The following is a 14890-nucleotide window of genomic DNA, read 5'->3' on the forward strand; positions in this document are numbered from 1 at the left end:
TTTGGCACAGAGTGTACTCAGAGTTAGGCCTTTCTTATATAATGCAATGTATATAAACATTTAAGATGATAAATTTAAACCTCAACACTTTACTTAGTCAAAGGACCCCAAAGCGCTTTACACTACATTCAGTCATCCACCCATTCACACACTGGTGATGGCAAGCTACATTGTAGCCACAGCTGCCCTGGGGCGCAGTGACAGAGGCGAGGCTGCCGGACACTGGTGCCACCAGTCGCTCTGACCACCACCAGTAGGCAACGGGTGAAGTGTCTTGCCCAACGACACAACGACCGAGACTGTCCAAGCCGGGGCTCGAACCGGCAACCTTCCAAGGCGAACTCCCAACTCTTCAGCCACGATCGCCCCACGTATTATGCGGCAAAATTATCCACACCCACCACCGCGCTATGAATTGTGGGATATATGGGACCACGAAGCGTGCACCGGACCATGCTTGATATTTGGGGGAATCGACAGCGCATTTGGAGTATGCATTTGAAGTACACTTCAAATTGGGACAGCCGTCATCGCGTGGCGGTGACGTAATCGCACTCAAAATGCATACTTCAAGCATGCAGACCCCGAATTGGGACACAGCCAATGAGCTGCAGGTGAGTAGATTACTCGCAGGTGCGTGGGCCAAAGGCAGGAACCCATAATGAGTTCCGCCCAGGCGGTGCGGAGTGGAAGAGCGAGAGAAAAAAAGAGAAACTACAACAAAAACAACAACCCAGCTGGCGATAACTGGGGATGCATGCCCATGACAGTTGGGCTGATAAAGAGCAGGCTGTGATCTTCATGGTCAGTGTTAAGTTACCTACTGCACTGCGACACCCAGTCTTAGGGTTCCTCCATTAGCCAAATCCTACTTTCACTTCTGAAGAGGGACAGTTGTATTTACCCAGAATGGGAGAGACGTGAAAAAAACCAAATTCTAAGATCATTAAAAGCACAGTGTGTGGAGATTTTCTTTAAATTGTTTTTAAATACTTGTTTTCACTTCAGCCCTTCTTATGTTTTAACTTTGCTCTGCTCCATGGCTGGCTGATGGAAAACAATTGCACAAGAAGGAGAGGCACACAGACTGGTTCTACCACATACTGTGTACACTGCCTTCATCCGACAACAGAGCTCACTGCAGGCAGAGTAACCATACCTGCTAAACCACAAATTCCACTTAAGATGCAGAGAGAGGATCAAGGAAATCAGAGCAAAATGTGACAAAGAAGCAGGGACGAATTTGTTTCTGTTATTCTTTGCTGTGATACAGAAAAACGGTGTCTATCCATCTACTCATTTTCTTGCCTACTTTAGTGTTGCAGGGTTTCTAGAACTACACAGGAGCAATAATGTTACATCGGAAAACTCAGTACTCGGCAAAAAAATGTAACACTTAAAATGAAATGAAAATAAAATACCATTGGCAATACAAATAACCATGGGTTACATACAGGAAAATGGTGTCTATCCATCTATTTATTTTCTTAGCCACTTTAGTGTAAGAAGAGGGAAAATAATTTGTTTCTTTGTTTACTTAACAGTTGGTATTTCCTGGATGCCAAAGTTATTCTGTCTTTGGCCCAACGCAAATGTCAAAATTACTAGGCTGGAATATAGAACAACTTTTTGAAAAATATGTGTGAAGAGTTTGAGCGGTGGGAATGTAAGCTAAATGAATGTTATTAGCAGATTTAAGTTGTGGGTTCCCTTTGATTATAAAGAAAGACCAGCATGTTTTGTGATAGATTTTTAACTGCAGAGCATCCAAACAACATTGGAAATTGTTGTATCCTACCACCCTCCAAGAAAACAGGTGGCCTTTGGATCGAGAGTGTCCTTTGTAGACATCTCCAGTGGCATCCAGTTCTTAGAAGGCACTTCTCAGTCCTTAGCAGCAGATTTTTACCACACAAAAACCAGCCTGCACACAAATATGCAGAACAATCACTTCACTTGTAAATAAAGCACATATTTCTACCAACTAATCATTCCTGTATCCCATTTATGCAAAATTAAATAAAAGAGTTCCTGTCCGCAGGGGGGGGGATGTTTATGTTTTATGATACATTTTAAACTGCTGACCATCCAAAGAGTAAATGAAATATCAGCGGTTTGATACCTGACAAGTAACGAAGCTGTCAGAGAGAAACAAACTCAGTGGAAGTTGACTGCTTGTCATTAGCAGATATAAATTATGGGTTCTCTCTGATCACTTGACAACATTCACTCATACACAAAACATTTTATTATATGCCTTAAGTGCTTTCTAATATTCATGCACACACTCTGATGGATGCATACACAATGAAATCAACAAAGTAGATTTTAAACAGTCAAATTTCAGACTTTCAGCATTAAGGGGATAAACAAAGGTAGCTTAACTGTTTCAGAATTATTTTTATTTTTACATTGCATTACATGACATTATATTCTCTGCTCACATTCAGAGACCCAGGTCTATCATAAATGATATGCATCATTGAATGAGTCATTGATTCTGAACACAAGATATTATCTGAACTGTTCATCTTTCATGTGGATCCTCAGGTTCCTTCCAAATGTACCAGCCTGCAGATATCTGTCATTAATAAAGATGTAAACAAAACTGCAGTCAACTTCAGCATCTCACTGCATCTACAGAAGAGAAACATAAACAGAATAACTTTGTAAGTCACAGGTAACAGCATTTCAAACATTTCAATAAACTTAAGCTTAGAGGGGCTTGAGCACCCGCCCCTTTCCTGATGGGTGCCCAAAGTGCCCTTTTGTTGAGGCAACTTTTTAAAAAAATATATATTTTTTTTTTTAATGTGTGTGTGCGTGCGGAGTCCTGTCTGGGCCCCTCAACAATAATATTTAACTATTAATCACAGTTTTGCTAAATAAAATCTGGCTTGCATCAGTCACATGATCACATTTAACCAATGATCGCCCTTGACGGCAGAACGCGCTGGTTACGAGCCGGGAACGAGCTCACAAAGAGCACGCGCATTTTTTGTAGTCCGGAGCTGTAGGAGAAACACAAATTAACTCAGAGACACAGACTGATGCGACAAAACCAGTAAGTAGGTGTACAGCGTAAACTGTAGTGTGTAGCACACAGGAGTGTTAGCTTATTATGTACACGTTGGTAAGTTGTCTTGTGGCAACTGACGAACTGAAACAAACGAGCGTGCTGTGTGTGCAACAGCGCGACAAACATTACCTGTCCTTTTATTAACTGCACAAGTAGTGCTGGTCATAGCTGCTGGCTACCTGTGTAAGGCTGTCATGGGTCTGTAGCTCTGTCAGCGTTTTAGGGAACATATTTAGTTTTAAAGTAAGTTTCCGGGCTTTTCCTGCCTTTCTGGAGGGATTATATTTCACTAAAAAACGATCTAATATGCATGTCCACATAATTATGCCTTATTAGGGGAGACCGGGGATAGTTGTAACATTTTTGACATTTCTGTCTGTAGCTTGGAGCTCTTTTAAGGTAGTGGATTCAAAATGTAATGCAAAGTATTTACATGTCTCGGCTATTAAATAGTGCAGCTATTTTCTCTGCAGCACAATTACCCATTGCATGGTATGGTCTCAAACACAAAGAGTGAAATGTTACAATTAACCCCATAGTCTGGGTTAGTTGTAACATATCCTGGGGTGAAATGTAACACAATGAAATAAGGGTACTAACAAAACATTAACATGTAATCTTTGTTTATTCAACACATGAATGCACTTAGAGACATTTATGTAACTATGTGTGTGTGTGTGACAGAATGCAGAAATCTAGCTTTTGAACATATTCCAACCCCCCAAAAAAGACAAATTATGGAATTTTCTGCAACTGAATATTTCATTAATTTTGGTTGGTCTTCCTTGAGTTTGGCCTCATTGGCTCAGTGGGCATTATAACCTACAACTCTTGCACCAATTTTGAACATAACAATGAAGCTGAAATAATGTAGTTGTTCACCAGCATCGCAATCCCATTACTTTTTATCATGGCTTTCCTTGGTGTGGTTTGCAAAGTGCTTCAGAAAGATGAGGAAATCTGTTTCTTGCACCCATCCTGATTTATTTCCACTACCAATACTTCCTACTGGTCCATCTCTGACACAGTGGTCTGCATAATGTATGTGTGGGAACACAAACAGTGGAGGAATTGTGTTGCCAATGGCATTAACCGCATATACAAAAGCGACCAGTGAACCTCTCTCTGCTGATGTCTTTGCCCCAACTTGTTTAATATAAGTTAAAGTAATAGTGTGGTAAGTTTTAACATCTGCATTATTGTTACAACTAACCCAGACTGTTGCTGTTACAACTGACCCAGACTCCTATAGCCATGAACTAGCTAACATTACAGCCAACGGCTAAAACATTAGCACTAAAGACCTACACAGAATATATCCCCATAGACATACAAATAACATAATTTAAGTTTGATGAGTTTAACTGCAAAGCAGATAATGCTATTAGAAATTGAAATAAAGTAGAAAAACTTACTTTTTGGCATAAAAATTACTTTTTTGTGTGTTAAATTGTCTGTGTTTGACAAAATGTGCTGATTTTTCACATGTGATAGCAGAACTGAATTGGGCATGCACATGATGAGTCACATCATTTGAAACTTAGCCCTGATTGGAGAAATTGGAAGTGTTACAACTGACCCACGTTACAACTATCCCCAGTCTCCCCTATAATATATTAAAAAACACACGCTGTATTTTAAAGAACTAAGAAGCAGATTATATTAGATTTATATTTTAAATAAGACAAAATTTGTTTTTTACAGCAGTAAAATTATTGTATCTCTACAGTTTAAAAATGTAATAAGCTTTGCCCTGCACAGAGTGGATAGTGAAACAAATGGAATCATCATAAATACATTATTTCATATTTATTACTTCTCCCTCCTCATTGCTTTATTATTGTAGCTCTAGTAATAAATAATAATGTAAGGATTCTGGATCAGCACCATGATGCCCATAGTATATACAGTATTCTGAAGAAGGTCTAAAATGTCACTGTGTGTGCGTGCATGTGTGTGTTTTATTTAGATGGATTTAAAAAAAAATATTACTCATGATATAACATTGTCCAGACATGCCTGGTAAGGACATGAGGAGGAAACAGTAGGAGCTGTGTGAGGCTACTAAAGGCAGGGCTATAACATTTTTCTGTCATCATTTTATTATAGATTAAGTGAAAGAGTTATTAGGTGTGGATAATTAGATTATAGTTTATTGCAATAGCAAGTTGTGCCTTGTTCTCAGATAGACAGCAAGTGGAGAGTGATATATGAGATGATGGGATGGAAGGAAGAAGCAAAGAGTGATTCACAGGCAGAGCCTGTGAATCACTCTTTCACGGCAGTTTGTGCACTAATTGATGAATGTCGGAAAAAGAATATCAAAATGGGAAAGACAGAACTGGAAAATGAATTTCACAAGATGTGGAGTAAAACTCTGAAGAAACTTTCTTTTTCCAAACAAAAGACAACAGATGTCTTCACCAGCGTATCTCACTACCTGAGAATCAATCTGAAACACAGGGGGAGTCATGCATGTGAATTATTAAGTCAAAAACGTCTGCAGGATTGTGGAAGAGAGCGTTTCAAATATACAAGTGAGAGCATACTTCACAGAACTACACATGCAATGGGCAGAGTGGCTAAATGGTACAACATTCAAGATCACATAATGGCTGTACAAAAACTGGCTGACAGCATCATAGATCACTGCACTCAGTTTGTGAGTGAAACAGTAAAAAGAAAAATCAATTACACTGACACTTACATCCAGGAGATCCTATACATGATTGATGAGAAATTACAAAACAATCAAGATGTTAGGACAGACACTGAGTTTGAAGTTTCTCTCAAACAGCACATCTGTGGATTTGCAGCCAGAGAGTTTCAGAAAATGCACGAAGATTTCATCCAAGAAAATTATTCCTACAGATGTCTGATGGAAAACAAGGAAACGTTTCGTGATGATTTCATTGATGTGTTCCATGAAAGAGACCAGTGTCAGAAGAAGGCAGAAGAATTCACCAACCAGTGTTTGAAGCCTGCTGTTGAAGACTTTATCAGTCGATCCCTGGGACCTGATATCACTGGTGAAATGCTGACATGTGAGCAGTTCTGCACACAAATGTACTTCCAATATTCAGTTTTACTGGATTTACTTTCAAAAGATAATTTTAAAAACTATGTGAGCTATATTTGCTCATATAAGAAATATATAAAGACATGGATACTAAACCAAATAGTGAAGCATTTCTCAACTGTGTCCACAGTATCTGAGTTTGAGGACCAACATCTTCAGTCATGTATCAGAAACATAAATGATGCAATTAACAAGGCCCAAAGAGGAATGGGTGATGATTCGAAGACATTTGTTGAAGATATTTGTAAAGAACTTGGTGATAAACTGGTCATTTCCCAGGATGCTCTTGGTGCTTTCATGATCCTGAACAATGCTGACAAGGAACAGTTTGCTCACTGGCTCATTTTTTCTGTGAATGAGATGGCACAAGACCTCAGAAAAGAGTTTCAAACATTGAACTTTGAAGTGAAACTACAGCATCTCCATGTACAGCCCCAGAATGAGCTTTTCGACATACTGGTTGGTTGTGGCAAACAGTGTCCATTCTGCAAAGCTCCCTGTGAGGCAGGAGGAGGCAGCCACACTGAGCACTTTGCTCTACTGCATCTACCTCAGGGTCTGGGAGGATTCAATTGGCCAAATACACAAAAACTGATCGCTGACATATGCTCTTCCTTTGTAATCAGTGGCCAGCGTTTTCACTGCAGAGCTGTGAAACCATGAATATCACCCTTACAAGAGTTACAGGGACATTTACCCAGACTGGAAAATCCATACAGATGTGAGCCTTAAAGCATCAGACTATTGGAAATATGTGATAGCAAAGTACAACATGGACTTTGCCAAACAGTATAATAAAGTACCTGCTGATATTCCTGCTGCTTGGAAAAATATCACAAAACAGCAAGCAGAAAAAAGTCTCAAAAAGTATTTTTATGTCCAATGAGATTACTGGAATTTCAACCAATTTTCTTCTGGTGTACACACACACACACACAAAAAAAAATCCAGATAACATATCCAACTATAATACTAAACAAAACTAAAGGTGTCATTAGTGGACATATATGTTCAAGCATTATAGTTTAAAATAAGGCAAGACAACCACTGCAGGTTGTGTTCATCTTGACCTCGTCTTTAACATATTTAATAAAAGAATCAAAGTATATTTTGTTTGAGAAATTATTCTTTCCATTTTTCTTTTAATAATGTAGATGTCACGTAAGAACCTCAATCGTTGATTTTGTTTATGATCATATATTTACATTTATGTCTCACAAAAATCATTTAGTTTGTATGTGCGGTTCTCATTAATAAAACAACAAACAAACTGAAAACACACTCAGGGAATGTGTGAGTTTCAGTGTCTATTTACATCGTACTATTTACAAGTGAAAATGTATCTACACACTATGTACAAAGCTCAGTAGGTCACAAGAATCACAAAAACGGATGTCACAGGGTTTGGAGGCCAAGATTGGGTCTGCTGCTGCTGTTAGTTGCTGCCGCTGACAACTGCTGGGCAGGGATCTTTTAAAACAGCCACATGATGAGGGGACCAGTCAGCTGCCACCTGCTCCCCAACCAGGAAGGACCTGTAGAGTCTTAAAGACACGGCACAACAAAAGTACACAGCCGGCCCAGGGCCGTAACCTCTGCACAAATGTTTTATGGACTGTGGTTTTCACACAGAGAGTTTACTATATCTTTTGTTTTCATTCATTTTCTTCTGACTGTTTACATGACAGGAACTTAAACTTAATTTTTTGATATGTGTTTTTTTTTAACACACGACCTTTTGTTAAGAACAAGACTTTTTTGTAAACCTACACAGTATTAATAGGCTACATTGATCCAAGGTTATGAATTTTTTTCACAGTAGTCATATGCAGTATGCTTTATATCCACCATTACCAGCCAAAAGTTTGGACAAACCTTTAATGGTTTTTCTTTATTTTTACAAATTTCTACATAGTAGATACAAGCTGAAGACATGAAATATATGAAGCAAGATATGTGGAATTATGTAGCAACGAAAAATTGATAAATAACTCTAAACATGTTTTTATATTTTAGTTTCCTTAAAGCAGCCAACCTTTCCTTTGTTGACTCAATGAGTTTCATGATGTAGTCACCTGTAATGGTTTTCACTTCACATGTGTACCTTGCCAGGGTTCACTGGTGAAATTTCTTGCCTCCTGGAGCTGGGACCATCAGTTGTGTTGTGCAGAAGTCAGTTTGGTACACCTGATTTCTAAATGGTACTGTATACAGTAGCATAAAACTAAACTGTAGCTTTTTTCTGATTATAATTAAACTAAATCGGACAACTGAAATCAGTGCAGCTCACGAGTGTGACTTGTTCCCATCAGTGGAAGTGGTCTATGTACTGCCAAAAGAAACCTTGCGTGTGTGATGCACCTTTCATACGTATTTTAAAATGATTGCAAGAATTTCTCAAATATCCTGACAGTCTGACTTCATTTTACACATCTTTGTTTTAGGTATTCCATCTTAGAAAATCTGCCTGACTAATTCGATCCTGAAAATAATAATAAAAAGGATAAAACATTGTGAAACATTGTTGATTGTTAATTATATCCTGGGCAGGGAAAATGGTTTTTACATAATGCAATAAGGCAGTTGTGATGTGTTTGTATGGAAATACAAACACTGATATTATCAGTTTAATTGTCATTTTCATCTCACATTTATTTATTTCCCACATAATATTGTATTATTCTATTTATTTACAGTAACAAAAGCACCCCATGAAAGAGATAGACCTGTAAGTATATTTAATTTGAATAAACACTGAGAGTAAATTTATTTCTCTATTTTTTGGTGACACCAGCTTAAAATATTCCTGCGCCTGGGAATGCTTCCTTGATGGCTCCATTGTTGAGAAGTCCAAAATACACTTATGCAACACACATGAAGCGATGTTTGAGTCTAAATAGCTCTGAGTGTTGCACCAAAGTCTGAATGAAGCTCTTTGGTGCAACACTCCACAATTTGATGGTCAAACTGAGACTTGAACAAAACAGAAACACTGAAATGTCTGAAGCATTTGCGTTGAAATTGTATTGACATTTTGAAACAATATGAAACCACAAGGACACCTGCTGGCCAGTATGGCTTTCGTCACATCTTGATAATGCTATTCTGTGAAACAATGATGCAAACAATTTCCTACACATTTCCAAATAAAGATACTTATCTAGGAGTTTGTGTCATCATGTTTTAATTACTTGAAAATATATATTTAAATGGAAATAGGACTGAATGTGTTCTCCTTCTTTATGAGAAGGTAACATTAATAACATTTTCATGGGTCTTTTCATTTCAGCCAGTCACAACAGTCCATTTTACACTTGGTCCTCATTGCATTTTTAAATGATGACTTTCCTTAACTTTATAGCTACAGCTGTGTCTCTTGTATAAGGATGAAGTCACATGAAACATTTTCTGATGTAAGTAGAAAAAAAACAGAGAAGAGACAGAATCAGAGATGGAGACTCCTGCCTGTTTATTTTTCTCCATGACAGCAGAGGCAGTTTTTACTAAATTATTTTAATGAATTTACTGCACAGTGTGCAGCTCTCTCTCTCTCTCTCTCTACTGACAGAATTCAGTGTAGCTCACCCGGGAGTCTCTATCTTTCTTGCTTTCTCTCAAGTGGTAGCCAGGGACATCACCACCAAACGGGAGCTGGGGCTGGGCAGCAAATTTTGGGCCCAGCGGTACCTGTGGTTCATGTGAGTCTCTGCAGGTGAGCTGCTTACGACAAAACATTGTTGTGAAGGCATTGAATCTCTAGTAAGGCTGTAATGAAGAAATATTGCATCAATCAACTGAAAAATAAGAGAAGAATTTGTTCATTTGTTGGTTTGGCTGTTTCCTCGCTGTCGGCATTTCCTGGATGTCAGAGTTAATCTGTGTCAACTACTTGACACGTGAAGACTGAAGGCACACGCATAAAGACCTTAAAGAATCAAAGAAGGAGGATAAGTTCAGTGAATGTCATCAGCAGATTTAAGTTAGGGCTTTACTCTATTTGTAGCCATTGTGTAAGTGAACCCACACTTGTGTAGCTGCCCAGCAGAAATCATTGCACTGTTAGCTACTTCACCCAGCTCACTCACCAACACCTGTGACGCCAAACTGGTAAATGGAACGTTTCTTATTTATGTTACACTTTTCTACTCTGAGCAATCTAAGTGCTTTTTATTACAAGCGACATTCAGGTAGAGCAGAGGGTACCTAACAATTCATATTTTTAGGAATCAAATCAAATAATAATAATAATAATAATAATAATAATAATAATAATAATAATAATAATAATAATAATAATAATAATAATATAACTGTCAGAGTGGAATAAACTCTTCTGTCTCTCAGACATCTCTGGACAGTAAAGAACCTTTTCCTCTTTTGATCTTTTTGTTTCCAGTCTTTAAGTTTTTAAGAACTTTTCATGTGAGACTGTGAAGACTGTCCACAGCTGCAAAGTCTTAAATCTTAAAAATAAAATAATTAGTAAAATTACACTCAGAAAATGGCAGAAACATTACCCCTGCAGTGTAATGAGTCATGACATGATGGGTAATGAGTAGGTCAGTGAGTTAAATAGCAAAGCATCACACAGTTGCTGCAGACTTTTACAGGAACTCTGTTGTTTTGAGATCTGATGGCTGTGGAGGCCATTTAAGTTCAGTGAACTCCTTTTAATGTTCATTATACCAGTTTGAGATGATTTAAACTTTGGGACATGGAACTTTATCCTGCTAGAAACATCTGTCTGAAGGTGGGTGCACTGTGCTCATAAAGGGGTGGAGATGGTCAGCAGCAACACTCAGACAGGCAACAGCATTTAAATAACTGCTCAGATGGTCCTCAGTGATAAAGTACATCAGCAACAGCAGCATGAACTGTTGATACAAGGCAGGATGGATCCAGGCTTTCATGTCATTTTGTGCTAAGTTCTGACCCTAACATCTAAATGACACAGCAGAAATCAAGACCGATCAGCAGTTTATGAAATATTCAGACCAGCCTGTCTGGCACCAAAAACCAAAATCCCTTTAATTACTTTTCTTCCCCATCAGCCGGTCATCTTGAATAATATTCAATGTGGAGCTGCTCTTTATCATAATCCTGTTATAAAATAATAACAATAATATTATAAAAACAATAAAAGTATTCAATACAAGAGACCTGAATGCTATAAATGTTTTGTCTTCCACACCTCAGTTAGATCATGCTACTTTAATAAAAGTGTGTTTGTGGAAATGTGAAATTATTCTAATTCTTACTTTCGTCTGTGAAATTAACCCTGAAGTTTATAATTATATATATAATAAATGTATTCCACATATTTCAGCAAGTACTTGATTGATGGTTTAAAGAGTATATTAAACCATAATATAAAACCCAAGTTGCTCTCTGTTGTGTTCATTAGAGTGTGAAGATTTGACAGAATGCATTTAGGTATAGAAAACACTGCTTATATAAATATGTGTTTACAAGGCATGTTGTATAAAGCGCTTTGAGTGTTCAAATATAATAGACAAAAACTACATAAAACCAATCCCAGTGTAGCTGAATTGGTTGTTTTTCCAGAAATAACAACCATCTTTTTACCCACAGAGACACAGCTGGCGAGATTATTGGAAGATCTGGGCTTGGAGCAGTACTACAGAAAAAAGATACAACTCAGAAAAATACTTGAGATTGATGAGAAGACTCTTATTGATGAACCCGGGAATCAGAAATCAGACCTCCCTTGGTATTTTCTAAGGAAACTCTTGATGGTTAATGTGATAGCAAGGAATGTGACATATACCTCAGTTTGTCATTCATGCAGTGACAATACATCAGGGAATGCAAAGTTATCCTTTGAAAATCTATTTAACAGTACAAAGACAGATGACAAGCTGAACCCTCTTGACATAATCACTGCTCTCTTTCTGTGTTCTGGAGACAAAGCAAGTACAAACTCCAAAACACGTACTCCAAAGCATGTACAAACTTGCTTACCTATTGCAGATGGGGCGATTGTGGCTCAAGAGTTGGCAGTTCGTCTTGTAATCGGAAGGTTGCCGGTTCGAGCCCCAACTCAGACAGTCTCGGTCGTTGTGTCCTTGGGCAAGACACTTCACCCGCTGCCTACTGGTGGTGGTTAGAGGGCCCGGTGGCGCCACTGTCCGGCAACCTCGCCTCTGTCAATGCGCTCCAGGGCTACTGTGGTTACAATGTATCTTGCCATCACCAGTGTGTGAATGGGTGGATGACTGAACGTGTAAAGCGCTTTGGGGTTCTTAGGGACTATGTAAAGCGCTATACAAATACATTACCATTAAGCCTTCCCAGCCTGGTGCAGGTCTACAGTTTTGTTTCTGGTGTCCTTTGACAGCTCTTTGGTCTTGGCCATAGTGGAGTTTGCAGTGTGACTGTTTGAGGTTGTGGACAGGTGTCTTTTATACTGATAATGAGTTCAAACAAGTGCGATTTATACAGGTAATGAGTGGAGGACACAGGAGCCTCTCACAGAAGAAGTTTCAGGTCTGTGAGAGCCAGAAATCTTGCTTGTTTGTAGGAGACCAAGTACTTATTTTCCACTATAATTTGCAAATAAATTCTTTAAAAATCAGACAATGTGATTTTCTGAATTTTTTCCCCTCATTTTGTCTCTCATAGTTGAGGTATACCTATGATGAAAATTACAGGGCACTCTCATCTTTTTAAGTGGGAGAACTTGCACAGTTGGTGGCTGACTAAATACTTTTTTGCCCCACCATCATGCGAACTCAAGCACTTCATACTGAATATTGCCAAAAAATGGAGGCAAATCCCAGACTTCAAAATGTGATGGGTGTTAAACAGCCTTGCATTCTAAATTCATCAAAGTACTTCAATAAATGTGAAAATTTCTCTATTGATATTATGCATGGGGTGGGTTCCATTGTGTGCTTGGCCCCTGTCGGACCGATCCCTTGCTACTGAGACTAGTGATTGGGACATGGAATGTTACTTCTCTGGTGGGAAAGGAGCCTGAGTTACTGCGTGAGGTTGAGAGGTACCGGTTAGATATAGTTGGACTTACCACAATGCACTGCTTGAGCTTTGGAACCAGTCTCCTGTCTCAGCCTGGAGTTAGCTTTGGTGAGTTCAAGTCAAAGTAGACTTTAATGTCATCTCTGCTGTATACAGTTCAGTATATAGAGAGTCGAGACGACGAGGCTCCAGTTACATCGGTGCAAAAAAACCCAAACAAATATAAGAATAATAAGAAAATATACACTTTAGGACTAGGGGTAAATGGGTCAATAACGATTTAAAATTTACAATTTACAGTATGATGCTTAAAGTAAGTGACTAATGGAACAGGTTATATGAACATGAGCAGAATTCTTGAGAGTAAGGATTGTCCATAGAGGAGCATCTGCATTACAAAGGCAGTGGTATGTGGAGTGCAGTAGAGCCAGTTAACAGTTTGTGTGGGTGTGTGTGTGTGTGGTGGTGGTGGTGGTGGTGGTGGTGGGGGGGGGAGTGGGTGAGCTGGAAGTGAGTTCAAAAGTCTGATGGCTTGTGGGCTAAAAAAAAAGCTATTTCGTAGTCTGGAGGATCGGGCCCCGATGCTACAATAGCATCTGCCGGATGGAAGGAGAGAAAAGAGTCCAAGTGAGGGGTGTGAGGGGTCAAGCATGATGCAGGAGGCTTTTCTGATTCAGCGCCTGTGGAAAATGTTCTATAACAGAGGGAGAGATGATCTTGGCAGCTGCTTTAACAATCAGTTGTAGCTGGCTGAGATCGCCAACTTTGCAGTTGCCGAACCACACGGAGATGCAGCTGGTCAGGACGCTTTCTATGGTGCTGGTGGTCCAGGTGAGGTGGTCTGAGATGTGAAATCCCAGGAACTTAATGCTGTTAACGAGCTATACGTGGAACAGTGGATGCTGAGTGGTGTGTAGGTGGAGCGAGTGTTCTTGAAGTCAACGATCATCTCCTTGGTTTTGTTTACATTCAATGAGAAAAATGTTACACATACACACGCAGTTACTGTCCCTCCATTTAGAAGGGCAGAGGGTCACGGTGTGATTATTTTACGTGCAGTTATTTTTTCCTGTGTAATAATATTCAACATTGCTATCAATACATTTTTCAAAAAATGCTTTTCTGTATAAAATGGGTTCAAAAACATAAACAACTGTGGGATCCTGTTTGTCCGTGATTTGAACCGAGGGAACAAATTGTGGCAGTATCAGCCTGATATTATTTGTATCCCACTGTAACTTTACTGTATAAAGAAATGTCAGGAGTAGTTAGTTATTACAACAAGTGTTTGTGAACTACAAATCAAGAATGTGGGATACTGTTTGTCAGTGATTTGGAGAGCCCAGCACGTGCTCCTGATGAAGGGAAAACCAATTCTGCAGGGGAGAACTTGGCACTTGTGCAGGTGAAGCCAAATGGAAGACATGCTTCACCAGATTTTCTAGTCCTTGGCTTAGAATGAAGTTGGTTTGGAAACTTATTCACTATGCTTCATCTCCTGTTTTGCGTTTGTGTGGGCGCCCCGTCAGAAAATACTGTTTTTCTTTTCCTTTTCATAACACCCCCCCCCCCTAACCTGCCTTCTTGGAGTCCCTGGGAGGGGTGCTTGATGGTGTGCCACTTGGGGAATCTTTCAACCTACTGGGAGACTTTAGGGCTCATGTGGGCAATGACAGTGGGACCTGGAGTGGCGTGGTTGGGAGGAACGGCCTTCCAGGTCTGAAAAGAGCAGT

At 39.2% G+C, this 14890-nt stretch overlaps 1 long non-coding RNA gene across 1 annotated transcript in view; it reads right to left on the reverse strand.

Moving 5' to 3' along the window:
- Positions 1–14890, reverse strand: part of LOC146523192 (uncharacterized) — a 123609-nt gene that overhangs the window by 85964 nt on the left and 22755 nt on the right. The window lies entirely within an intron of this gene.

Source organism: Neolamprologus multifasciatus, chromosome 3, assembly GCF_963576455.1.
Source record: "Neolamprologus multifasciatus chromosome 3, fNeoMul1.2, whole genome shotgun sequence".
Classification (NCBI taxonomy): Eukaryota; Metazoa; Chordata; class Actinopteri; order Cichliformes; family Cichlidae; genus Neolamprologus; species Neolamprologus multifasciatus.